At 38.4% G+C, this 12,796-nt stretch overlaps 1 protein-coding gene across 2 annotated transcripts in view; it reads left to right on the top strand.

Annotated features, from left to right (window-relative positions):
* LOC117387214 (ankyrin repeat and fibronectin type-III domain-containing protein 1) overlaps nt 1-12,796 on the top strand; it is a 123,637-nt gene that overhangs the window by 45,272 nt on the left and 65,569 nt on the right. The window lies entirely within an intron of this gene.

The following is a 12,796-nucleotide window of genomic DNA, read 5'->3' as shown; positions in this document are numbered from 1 at the left end:
CTAAAGCGTACGTTCAAACATTCTGTATAAAGATAGATCAGTTTTATACCACACTAAGTACAGTACTACACAGTTTTAATTTAAACAAAACATCCAAATTTTTGTCCATAGTGTAGAAACAGTAATAGTTTTGCTAGTTTGAGTTCATTCTAAGCTCTTTTTGTCCGCCGTTCATTTCCCTATTTATTAACGAAATGCAAATCAAGGTTTTTTAAATTAAACTGCATTTTAAATCGATTTCATTGGACCCCGTGAGAGCAATAACGTCCTCTTTTACCCTGCCTCAATGCCACGCACACGAGCACAATTATTAATCCCATGGTTCATCTCCACATCAGATAGTGCGACTTGTGCGTTTATAGTCTGCCCTCGTGTTTTATTGGTTCTTTTGGTGTCCAGTGATGCCAAACATGAGCGGTGCCTTTTAGTGAGTGTGTATTAAATATTTATCATGTAGGCCAATATAGTCTGTCGGTCACATGTAACAAAATCCCTCATTACCAGTTTAAGCTTTGTAATTGGGAGTCCTCTGTCCCCTGTGCAACCGGACACCTGTACTTTTCAGAGGACTCCACGAAGTAGTGCCGGACTGCATATTTTGAAACGTCTTCTTGGATTTGTGCGTGTTGGAAGTGACTAGAATTGGACACGTTTTTTTCGTGGCATGAAAATAAAACGTTTTTGTCATCGCAATGGGGACAACACTGGATCTAATGACCTGCCGTGTGTGCTTCAGGGTAAGAGCTCGCATAATTTCATCCAATTAAAATCTCAATACAGCCTTCCCTGCACTGGTTTACACTCAATGGTTTTTAGTGCCTGGTGTTATTCGTAGAGTTAGTTGTGTGTAGCAGCTCCTCTGGGAGTTCCAATAGAGCTTGCCAGATGGAAAATACAGGGAAATAAAAATATATTAAGAATCCATTAGAGAGGAAGGTTATATAAGGCGGCGGTTTTTCAAATCTTGTCAGTTTGTTGTTTTTGAAAGTTGAGCATTTTTGGTTTTGTCTTGGAAAAACTCATTTGCGCTGCCTGTTCTCACTTTGTGTTTCTGTCAGTGTTTTTATGTAGCTTAAAGGAACTGGATGTAGCCCGCGCTCTTGCAGTAAAAAAAAAAAAAAAAAAAAAAAGAAGATATTAGAATCACACCTGAACCTGAGTTGCCATTTCAGCGTCCAAACTGGCAACCCAAAGACGCTCATTGTTATTTCTGATCGTAGAAGCATCTTGAGAACCATCATGTCCAATGTTTTTGTAATTAAAAATAAATCAGCTTTGCAAATGTTATCAGTAAAAGCTACATTTGATTTGAACGCGTCCACCGCACGTTTATGGAATTTGTAATCAAAATCTCGCATACGGTTTATTCAAGATGAGTTAAGCCTTGCGAAAAGATAACTGCAGGTCTTCTGGCTCGTTGAAATGGTGCTCATGTCGGACAGTTGAAGTTGTTTTTAACCCAAGAGGCTGAAAAGGAGAGAGCAGACAGACGACGGTGTATCATGCACAGATACAGACAGAATATGTAGAAATGTAGCGACACTGTGACTGTGGGGAATGGACTCAACGGTTTGAAAGAGAATCATTGTCACTGCGGTGGAGAGACAAACAATGTAAAATGTTTCTATTTTGAGTTGTCAAGTCAAAATGTGAGTGTTGTTTTTAGTATTCTAGATAGTTGTTTTGAGAGCCTACATTGAACCTTAAGTTGCAGCCTTGGGACACGAAGTAAATATATATTGAATTCTGTGTATAGTTTGTGTTCTCTCTGTTATCTCTATTGTTATGAAAGAAAGGGGAAATTAGTACTAACGGACCTTTATAGTAAATACTTTGCACTGCATATGTCATAACAACCTCAAAAATCTGTGATGCAGTTTGTAGCAAGCAAAATCTCTTGTAGTTGGAAATTAAAGCCAGTGTGTACCTTTTTAAACAAAAAAAATATAAATAAAAAGTAAAAATAAACATAATAAATAAATAAATAAAAGCATGTTGTTTTTTTTCAATTTTTGTTGTGTTTATTGTACTGTATAAAAACAAAAACAGGCCACCTCCTGCTTCATTCCATGGAAATGTTGTTCCCTGGGCCATAATCTTCAACAGTATCAATCGTGCAGGTGACGTGCTACCTCTAGAAAGTTATGTACTGTACCTTTAATTGAGAAAGATAAATATTTCAAAGTTGAATTCAGTTTTGGCTTACGGTTAAGGAAGACACTCAGATGTTTGTCCCAGTTTGTAATGATTTGTTGTGTGGAGTATGTTCTGGTGTGTGCAGTGTGTGTCGTGTCAACAGTGCTCCAAGTTACAAATGGCAGCTGTGGTAGTGCGTCTGAACATGCAGATAGGGGGCGACGTTTATGAAATAGTGAATTTGACATTTGTGGCTTTATCGCTTCTACTACTTTAAAATACAAACTTCTGTCAACTCAACGCTGTGAGGAAGTGTTTGTGCTTCTGAAACAACCACAGGGTTTTTTCTATTTTGAAAACGCCTGTTATATTCTCTGGAAATGACCTTGGGGCTCATATGTATGACTCAACACTTTTATAAAGACAATTGTGTCTTGTGTGTTTTATATTGTGTCCAATGCGTCACAGTGACATTGAAAAGGCCTGCTGGGTCCACACATAATCACAGTGTATCATTTATGTTTGATTGAGCGCCTCGTAACGGTCGCTCCTGATAATTTAACCTTATTTAATCTGACTGTTTATCCTGTGACTCACCAGTCAGCTTCATTAAAGAACTGTAAGGGTCACGGACACTATTGCATATTATTCACAAGGAAGAACAAATAAGTTCTAATTTCAAATAACCCACATGTTGTTGATTCACATTTTTTACACTTACTGTTTCTTGTTGATTTAAAAAAAACAAAAAAACAAAAAAACAATAAAGAAACCCACACAAATTAATTACTAAAACTTGCATAGAATATCAATAAAAAAAAAAAATATTATAAATAGGAAAGAACTGGTCCTAGTATGATAATATTAAAGAAACTACTATTACTTTGTGTTTTAAAATCAAAATATAGTGCCTAAAAAGTTGTTTTGTCATTGTGGTTCTGAAATTGGAATTTTATTTATTTATTTTTTTTTTTTTTTCTATGCTTTTATTTGAAACAGGGACAGTGCACGACATTACATTGACCTTAAAAACCGGAAAGATGTATGGTGCCAGGTTATAGCATAAATACTAATTTCCACCTGTAGTCCCTGGACAGGCTGATGTTTAATAAAAATAAGTTTGGTGTAGATGGATGAGAAACCCGTAAATCTATGATACAGGATGATCAGGTTTGAACATTTTACTTAGTACTATGTCCTCTTCACAGCCCATCTCTGTTTATCTGCTTTGTTAAACAAACTTATAAAGGATGGTTTTACGTGACAAAAATACATTTCTTCTCCTGGACTTGTGATTTGGAATAGAGCTTGGACTGGGTTTTAGATAATCACTTTATTCAGACTTGACTCCACTGATGTCACGATATCACATTTTTATTATTGTGAGAAAAAACAATATATCCATTAAATAACATGGACCAATTTGGCATAAACAGCAACATAAAAAGCACTTGTAGGTTGATTTAGATTGCACTGAATGACTTACCGTTATGTTTCTAAAATGTTCACAATCAAGGCAAAGCAAGTATATTTGTGTAGCACATTTTGTACACAAAGTCATTCAAAGTACTTTACAGAATAAGAAGGACATTAAAATCACAATACAACAAATCAAAACATAAATAATCATCATGAAATTAACATTGAAAAAGTCACATGCACAGCTTAACAGAACCGTTTTGAGCCTGTCTTAAAGGCCTGTCTCACATATTTACGAAGATTGTTCCAGGTTTTAGCTGCATAAAACTCAAACGCTGGTTCTCCGTGTTTAGGCCTGACTCTGGCACCAGCAGGAGGCCGGTCCCTGAAGTCCTCAGAGTCCGAGATGGTTCATATGACACTAACATGTGGGAGATGTTACGTTTTATTTCTTATGATATTGTGAACAAATGAATAAGAGCAGGGGACTGAACTCAGATTGAACTTGGACTGAACCCTGACTCATTTCGGAGTAGTCACTTGGAATTGAACCAATAGAACTTGAGAACCGGTGACTTAACTCTGCACACTGCTATATACTCACACTGACAATGTCCATCTGCTGTGTAAAGAAGCCCGACATCCCAGCGGTGTATGTGTGAGTCCAGTCGGCATAATTGTATTCACCGTGCTGCTTTTGTCACTCCGCTCTGTTGTAAGAGATACGCTTGTCATTGGCAGCGTCTGTGCTCGGGCTGATTAACATGGCAGGGGAACAGACCGTGTCCTCATACGTAATACCTCACCATACACCCACCATGGGCATTTGATTCAACAAGAGACACAACGCTCCAGGAGAATATATTGTTACAGTTACAAGTGTCAGCGTGGTAATGTTATAATTATTATCATAACATTATTTATTTTTTATGTGTTGCCCAATCAGATCAGTGCATCACCTAAGTAGTGGATGGGTTAGGGATATATTTGGCATAGGACTGTGCTATTAATGCATCATATATCCTATTTATATCACGACTGATTATCTATGATCAGCTTGGAGTAGTTCAATCAAGCCTTTTATAGCCAATGTGGTTTGGAACAGAGGAGAACATTTAGCTTTTTTGTTATTGAAGTTTTTGACTATGCAAAATAAAACTATTAAAAATTGAGATAGATCCATATCAGGAAACAAATGGTACTAACTCTTGCCATATCAACCAGCCCTATTTCGCCAAACTGAATTGCATGGTGACGGCTAGACAAGTGGTCACACAATCTCCAAAATAAGGTTGGCTGTCTCTTATCCCAAAGGATGAACAAATACAAAAACTGTCTCATAATATAATGTTTTAAATATAACCATGCTAGTTTACGCTGCAACAAGCAACTAATGTTTGCTTCCCATCTGTTGAATTTCCATTGTTCAAATACCAGCAATGAATCATGGGTGTTTTTGTTGCTGGACATGTCTTCCTGTGAGGCAGTCTCAGATGGCTCCAGGATGTCACTGAGCATAGCACTTGAATTTCAATGCAAAAAGAGACGAGAAAAACGCAGAAAAAATAGGTTTGAATTATGCGTGTTGTATCTTCTCCACTAGAGGGCACTGTGCACAGCTTAAACGAAAATGTCAAACAGAGATGGCTGACTTAAGGGAATTTACAAAAGCATTTTTTTCTTTCTTGTTTCCCAATATTTATACAGGGTTTGTCTTCTCGGAGATCTCAAAGCTCCACTGGACAGCTACAAAATTGCTTCTCTGTAGCTAAGCCATGGCTTCAACTTTCACAAACACGTTTATCAGCGTCTCCTGGTGTGGTGCATGGGAGAGCCAGCGAGAAAAGTGCAAAAAATCATGACAAGTAAGGTCCATATAACGTCTGTAGGCATGACTGTCTATTTAAGATTTTTATATATGAATAATAATGTTAACAATTGAGTCTTACTATGTACATTTAATTGTAAGTTAACATTAATCAGTCTACAAGGGAATCAAAATGTACAAAATAAATGTACATGTGTTTTCTTCAAATTTAATGCAGTCAGTGTTGTAAAGTATTAACAGTTTGGACTTACACTGGACCCTTTAGGAATACGTATTTCAGTTAACTACTTAAAGAGGGTGTATTATAACGCTAACTTTTTGGGGTTTTCTACCATGTTATAACGATCCTGCATCAAAAACATGCCTGAAGACGATTATATGTCATTCGACTGTTTGAGTAATCTAGCGATCTCTCCCAGGCACTATTCAAACCCTCGTTGCAGTTAGCAGTATGATCGTGTATAGTATTCAGTCCACAAACCTGCGTAACTCATGCTCCCACAAGGCCATTGTTCATAAATGTACAAGAGCAGGATACAAAACAATACACTACAACTTCACAAACCTGATGTGATGTGCCGTAGTTTTATTTTGCACAATGATTGTTTAGCACAGGGCACATAGGGAGCAAGGGGAGCCATTTAGAGCATCAAATAACAAAACTGAAATCAATTACACATTGAATTGAATTTATTTTATTACATTGTTCAATTCAAGATGCGCACAGGTTAGATGAGATACCCCAAAGTGGCAGAGGTTATTAGACATTATCTCTTCTGCTGTAGACCTATTGGTCAAGATGTCAACGTGCATGTGTCCCACATAAGGTCAGACTGGCTACTGTCATTAAAACTTCTATTGTATTTCTGACATTTTAACAGGTGTATCAAGTATCATTTTTTTGTCTGCGTCTAAAGGTGAAGTGGACCTAAAGGTGCTCAAAGTGTTGTAAACAAGCCCGCCCTGGTGCTGTGGGGATGTTAGCTCTATAAGTGCGTATCATATGAAAGGCCACAGATGACAGGTGTTACAGTGAGATGGATGGTGTGGCTGCTAGCATTTTTGTAACTCTGTACAGTTGCATATAATCACCCTGGCCCCCCAATCAAAGAGGATACACAAGAGCAGCTACAGCATTAGCACGGTAATTAGCCACTAATTACTCTGATGATACGGCATGCTAATGAGAAATGTAGTGGAGTGAGTGTTTCAAAACATGATTTAGTTCAGTTACGCCCTTTTTGGCAATGCAACAAAAGCAATAGCACCTAATTAATTTGATTTAAACTTCTTTTTATATGTTAATTTTGTGCAGGGATGAAGAAGAGAAGTTATAGTTGTTGCAAATCTGACTTGGCAGTTTACTAAAGCTCATTTATATCCGCTGCGACCGAGGATTTGTGGCACATGGTGTTAGCTGTGTACTTGCTGAGCCCACATTTTACAATCTAAAGATGCAAAAAATATGAGGAGAAGACTACACCTAAATTTAGTGTCCATCATTATTTCAGTGTTTTTACACAACATTATTTTTTCATAACAATTTGTCATGTTTTAAAGTGATCCCACGCCTTCTACTTGTGCCAGTATTTCACTTTTGTGCCATTAATCCTCTAGGCTATAACTTAATACATCCCCCCCAGAAAATAATGAGCGTTGTAGTGACTCAGGCTTTGCATAATGTTTTGGGGAAATATAAATCATCTTTATATTTTATGACTTTCCTCTACACAATTATAACATAGGAACAAAACATACTTCAGTGTCACACAATCGTTTCAGAGGATGTCATGGAGATGGAGGAGGAGGTGAAGGCCAAAGGTGCTCTTCAATGCATCATCCTGGATATTTACATGGTAGCAAACAGTTATTACGTTAACAACAATCTCAATATGCACGTTCCATACAGTATAGATGCCACGTCTTCAGTAAAACAAGTCAAATATAAGTACAATATGGCAATTTTACAATGTATACAATAAGGTATGCTGATGTACTGCAGCAGAGCATATTTGTCCACTACTGCTACGCCACATTACAATCAATTTACCAGTACTACACTACTACTTGCACCACTGCTTAAGCTCACCAGACTGCATGCATTTCCTATTTCCAAAAAAAAAAAAAACCTAAAACATTTATAAACCCTCAAAAATAAAACCCACTGGACCTGCCCGTTCTTATTTTTTAATTTTAAGCTGATAGTCTTCCTTCACAATCCTTCTCGCCATCAGATTCTTTTATTGCGGCAGTGTCCACATGGGGGCAGCATCTTTCCACTTATTGTCCCTGTGTGCCTAGTGGATTTACAGGCAGTGTTGAAGTTTCTAGTAACTGACTCCTTCATGCTGTCTCCACAACTATCCAGAGAAGTGGACTTAGTGGACTAGCTCATTACTTTTATTAGTCTGTCTATGGAGATTTGAATCCTCGGTGACCACTTGATACGCTATAACAGGTTCTAAACTTAAATACGTATCCAAATAACACTTGTTTGTATATGTATCGTTTTGATCCACTTAAAACCGGCTCGTATTAGAAGGTGCTATGGGAATGTTTTGCACGTCCTCCTCAGTCACCAGTAGCAACCGGTGCGGCAGTGTTCATTAACTATGTAGATTGAGAATCGCTCTTCTCTGTTTCTTCCTCGAGTGCTTTGTTTTTATAGACGTGGGAGCTCTTATAATGGATTAACAAGTCCACTCCTCCTCTCTTCCTCTACACTTTCATTCATTGCTCTATTCATGGACTGTAACTTGATGTACTGAGTGACTGAGGTATTGAAAATGACAAATGCAGTCACTTAGTCATGGAGGCTGTATTGTTTGTAAAAAAAAAAAAAAATTGGGAAAGGGCTGAGTCATTAGGTGATGTGCTTTATCATAATCTGAACCCCACGTGCCCTTCCGTCGAGGGTTGTGAAAAGTTATTTGTCATGTAACGATCTGACCCGTACTGGCCCCTATGTCCGGAGTGCGTGGGGCATCAACATCGCACTGCCATTTGAGAAAATACGGTTCATCTGCTGTTCAATTATAACTGTAGATATAAAACTACAAAAAACTCAAACTTTGAACCTACATCCCTTGATCACAACAAGTCTGTCCTGCCAAAGTAGCTGGAACAGGCTATATAAAAGAAATAAATAAAGGGTTAAACGTGGATGTAATTACTTCTAACCCTACAACTCAAGAGAAAAAAACCTAATTGAAACAAAAACAACTTTACATGACAATTTACAACAATTTTACATTAATCTCCTTACCTATAATGATCCTATGATACACACAAATTAAAGTCAGCAAAGTTTCGACCATAAATGCGTTTTTAAAAATGTAGAAACTTGAGAAAACTTCTGGTCAGAACTTCCTAAACCTGCCATCATCGGCTCTGGTGGTTTGCTTACTTTTGTCTTTTCACTAATCTTACCTCCCCCTTGTCCCCCTCTCTATTTATTTGCTCAAGGCCCACTGTGTTTTTGTAGTAATCCACCACCAAACAAATGCTATTGATCTCATCTCAGCAAATTCTCGCGCTGCCACCTCCCCTACTGAATCCAGAGCTGCTTTTCGGAGTGAACTTCTCAGTATTTAAATGACTGAGCTTTTAACCATATTATATTGTTGTCCCCACATCAAAAACATACCTGGAGTTGTATGTTCCTTTATTGTTTAATTTATCCATTAATCCAAAGACATCTACTTTGTGCACTCAAAAATGCTTTGTTTGCATTGTTTGTTTGCCCAGATTGTTACATCATAGGTAAAAACCCAAGCTTCTTCTGTGCTATTTTTAAGTCCATAAACCATCACTGGACTCGTTCTGTGGTCAAATTGTATTGGCAACGAACAACAAATGTTTCTACGAGCACAGCGTTCACACAGGGCTATTTTTGTTTATTTTCTTATTGTTTATTCCCGTTGCTGACAGCAGAGGGAGCCTAAATACCTCATTGGAATCGGAGATGTAGTTTATAAAGTGTTTTCCAAATGTATGCATGATTTAAAGTTAGAAATATGTGTAATATATGTTCTTAAAGGTGTTCAGGCACAAAGGGACCTCCAGAAGCAACTCTAGGTCTTCTCTGCGGTTGACATTGCCTTTAATAAGAGCAGGGTGAGTGAGTGAAGACCCAGGGCACTGTGTTTATTTGTGCGGCGCAAGGTTAAAAACTTCCACCCCTTTAATTGACATTCCGGTAACACTTTCCAATAATGGGGCAAGCAATTTCCTTCAAATTGATGTGTGCGTCCACCGCAGCTCTCACTCACCCACGGATGACCTACACTAGAGCTGCCTCGTCTTTGTCGCGCGTGTGGGAGCGTGAGAATGGCTTCCTCTGGTAGCGCCAATGATTTTGGGGTTTAAAAGTCAAACATAAATGCAGGAGTAAATATAGTGGGGGCTAATTTAGGCTTGTCATGTTTGCCTAACAGTAAAGGTATTACGGCAAGTTTATTTTTTACAGTAAATTATGGTCAAACGTAAACTTTAAATGGGGTTTCATGTGCCACAGAAAATCAGTGTTCTTGTGTGGAGTCATGGCATTCTGGCTGGCGTAGGTTTTGTTTTGTGGCTGCATTACAGTGGATATTAGAGTACACATGACAAGTCTGTTCCCTTTTTTTCATTTGTTTGTCCTTAGATAATTTACTGGAGATTTCGATGTTGTTACTATAAGAAAACGCTCTATTTACTGTATATCTGGCACATAAACTATACATATAAATGGACATGGCTAACCTGCTAGCCATGGTGTTCCAAATAAGAAGTGATAATGAGCACGCTTCCGGCTCCATCGACTCCAGTTCACTTAACACTGAAAAACTGTTGCCCCTCTCTTTGTAACTGCTGCAGGCTCGTCATTTTGGTATAAAAATGTAGTGTTGACCCACTCTGCATGATCCTGGTATTTTTATTTTGCTTTTGTGTCCATAAATCAAGATACGAACATTAATAAAAGACAAATCAGGTGCTTTCTTTCTCTGAGGTCTCTCCCACTAGCGTTAGCAACAGGTTTGATTGACAGTATTGCTACATGCCCGCTCTGGGTTAAACCGGCAGAGCGAGCGGGAAGGAGCGTTACCTTCAACAGCATCGCCCCAGCTCTTTGGTTGCTATGATACTTATGGTCACTCCAGACTCCAGATTGGCCCCTATAACTGCTATGCTCGATGAGCTTCATTTGACTGGAGCCAAACGCTATGGGTGACGTTGCACTTTCTTAGTTTTATACAGTCTATGGTCTGGTCTAACGTAGCAGTTTAATTACTTTTTTAAAACAGCAGTATAAGACAATATAAATATGACTCATTGATGTGCCAAAACATATCTTTTATTATGAATTATGATCAGACGATTGGTAAAGACATGAGTCTGTTGCTGCTAATGGTTATTTTGCTAATCCATGAATCCATTTTTGAGGTCCAGATGAAGCTCAAGTGATGGATCTTGAGGACTCCTTGACAGTGTTTTTACAGGTTTTTCCATCAAAAAACACAAAAATGTCATGTTTCCTGTGTTATGTTTATGTAATTACAGTTCTGTCTGAGTCATAAACTTCTCGGTACATGACATGTCTTGGAGTCTGTATGGTTCAGAAAATGAACCATTTCATTACTGAATAATAATAAGCTAGTTGGGTACTAATCAATGCAGTTATCAATTACCGGTAGTTGTTTTAGTCCTAAATTGGGTGCTTTGAAGACTGTCTTTATCGGTACATGACAGTATATGAGTATGTTGTATTTTTTTTCCTTTTGTCTTGGCTTTGGTAAATGAGATGCCTTTGTGTGGCTCAAACAATCTGGATGTTGCTATTATCTTGTCTTCAGAGGTGTTAGTCTATTTATTATTCTTCAGTCTGGATGTAAATACGTTCTTCAAATGTTTTCCTGTAGTGAGTGACATCTTGTCCAAAACAAATCAGCAGCAGAAAAGCTCATTTTAATGTTGCTCTCCCAATGTGTGTCTGTGAGAAAGTTAGCTAACACAACACGCCCCTCTGCCGCGCTGCATCCTTGGCCCGCGTGCTGACCGCCAGAGTGGACCTGTGGCCTGCTGACGCTGAGTGAAATGTGTGTGTGTGTGTGTGTGGTAAGTGTGATACATGCCTATGTTCTGTGTGTGTGTGTTTGTGGTGTGGCTCTCACTACAGACACCACACACACTCTGGGCTCACACGTCTCTGCTGGCATCCTCTCTCTCCACTCATGTTCTCATGGAACAGTGGAAATGGAATTTCAAGTCTAAGTTTAAAGTTTACATGTAGAAGAAATATAATGATTATTTATGTAAGTTTGGTCGAGTGAAGCAGTCATTTGTAGTACATAAGAGAGGACCAACAGTTTGAATGATTCATTCTAGATACCTCTTACGTTAATGGAAGGAATTAGATTATCTTAATGAAACATGTTTTTCAGTACCTGCCATTTGCATAGCAGACTGTTCTCTGAGAAGCACATGTATAGTCTATAGTTGAGCACATCTCATGCAGAAGTGTGTGTAATGCTCCCGCACTCACCCGAGGGTCTGTTTACTGCCGCTGTAGTGCCACAGCACATGAGCCTCACATGGAGCTCGACGCCTCTGTGGAGCTGGTGGGCTTCCACAGAAGTGCTCCGCTCAGTGATATCAAACACAGATGTTGGCTGCTCTCCATCAGACGTGGTGAGTGTGTGAGCACACAGAGATATGCTGATCCTTGAGAACACATGCTTTCTTTGAAACTAAAGCCATTATTTATAGTATCATTTTGATTTCATATACAGATATTGGTGCCTCATGAACCTAAAGTGAATATTAAATGTAACTAAACTCGTCTGGCTGTTAGAATAAAAATGCAATGAAGGATCCAGCAGTGGATCATTGTAGCCTCCATTAAACATGGTGTGTGAAGATGGATGAGGCCACACAACCTCCTGCTCTTTGAGAAAATGAGCTCATTTTCAGTCACCCACAGCTCTACTATACAGCTCTTCAAACATGAGGCAGATAATGCCTGAACAACTCACTCTGTGATCGTATTAGAAAGAACATCAGGTGAGTTTGTGCATCTGAAACTTCCCCTCACAGCCTTAAAATGGTGACAGTGGTGCTGGATTGTTCTTATGCTATAAAGCCCCATCCAACTGCTCTTTGGATGGTACCTTCATTTGCTGATTTGCTGTTAGTTAAGTTAAGTGTTAAGTGATAAGCACTTTGCCTAACTTTATATTTACACTTTAAGTGGCATTTGTGGCTATTTCAAAGCCTTAGCTGTTTTTGATTTTTTTTTTTTTTTTTTTACCAATTGTTTCCAATATATAAGAGTTTTTATATGTATTTAGTCAAGGTTCCAGTTACATGATTTTGGACATAAAAGTTGCTGATGAGACATTGTGATTTGAGATGTGTATTTGGTTGACTGGATTT

This window comes from Periophthalmus magnuspinnatus, chromosome 19 (genome assembly GCF_009829125.3).
Source record: "Periophthalmus magnuspinnatus isolate fPerMag1 chromosome 19, fPerMag1.2.pri, whole genome shotgun sequence".
Classification (NCBI taxonomy): domain Eukaryota; kingdom Metazoa; phylum Chordata; class Actinopteri; order Gobiiformes; family Gobiidae; genus Periophthalmus; species Periophthalmus magnuspinnatus.
This window is presented reverse-complemented; position numbering and strand designations above follow the sequence as displayed.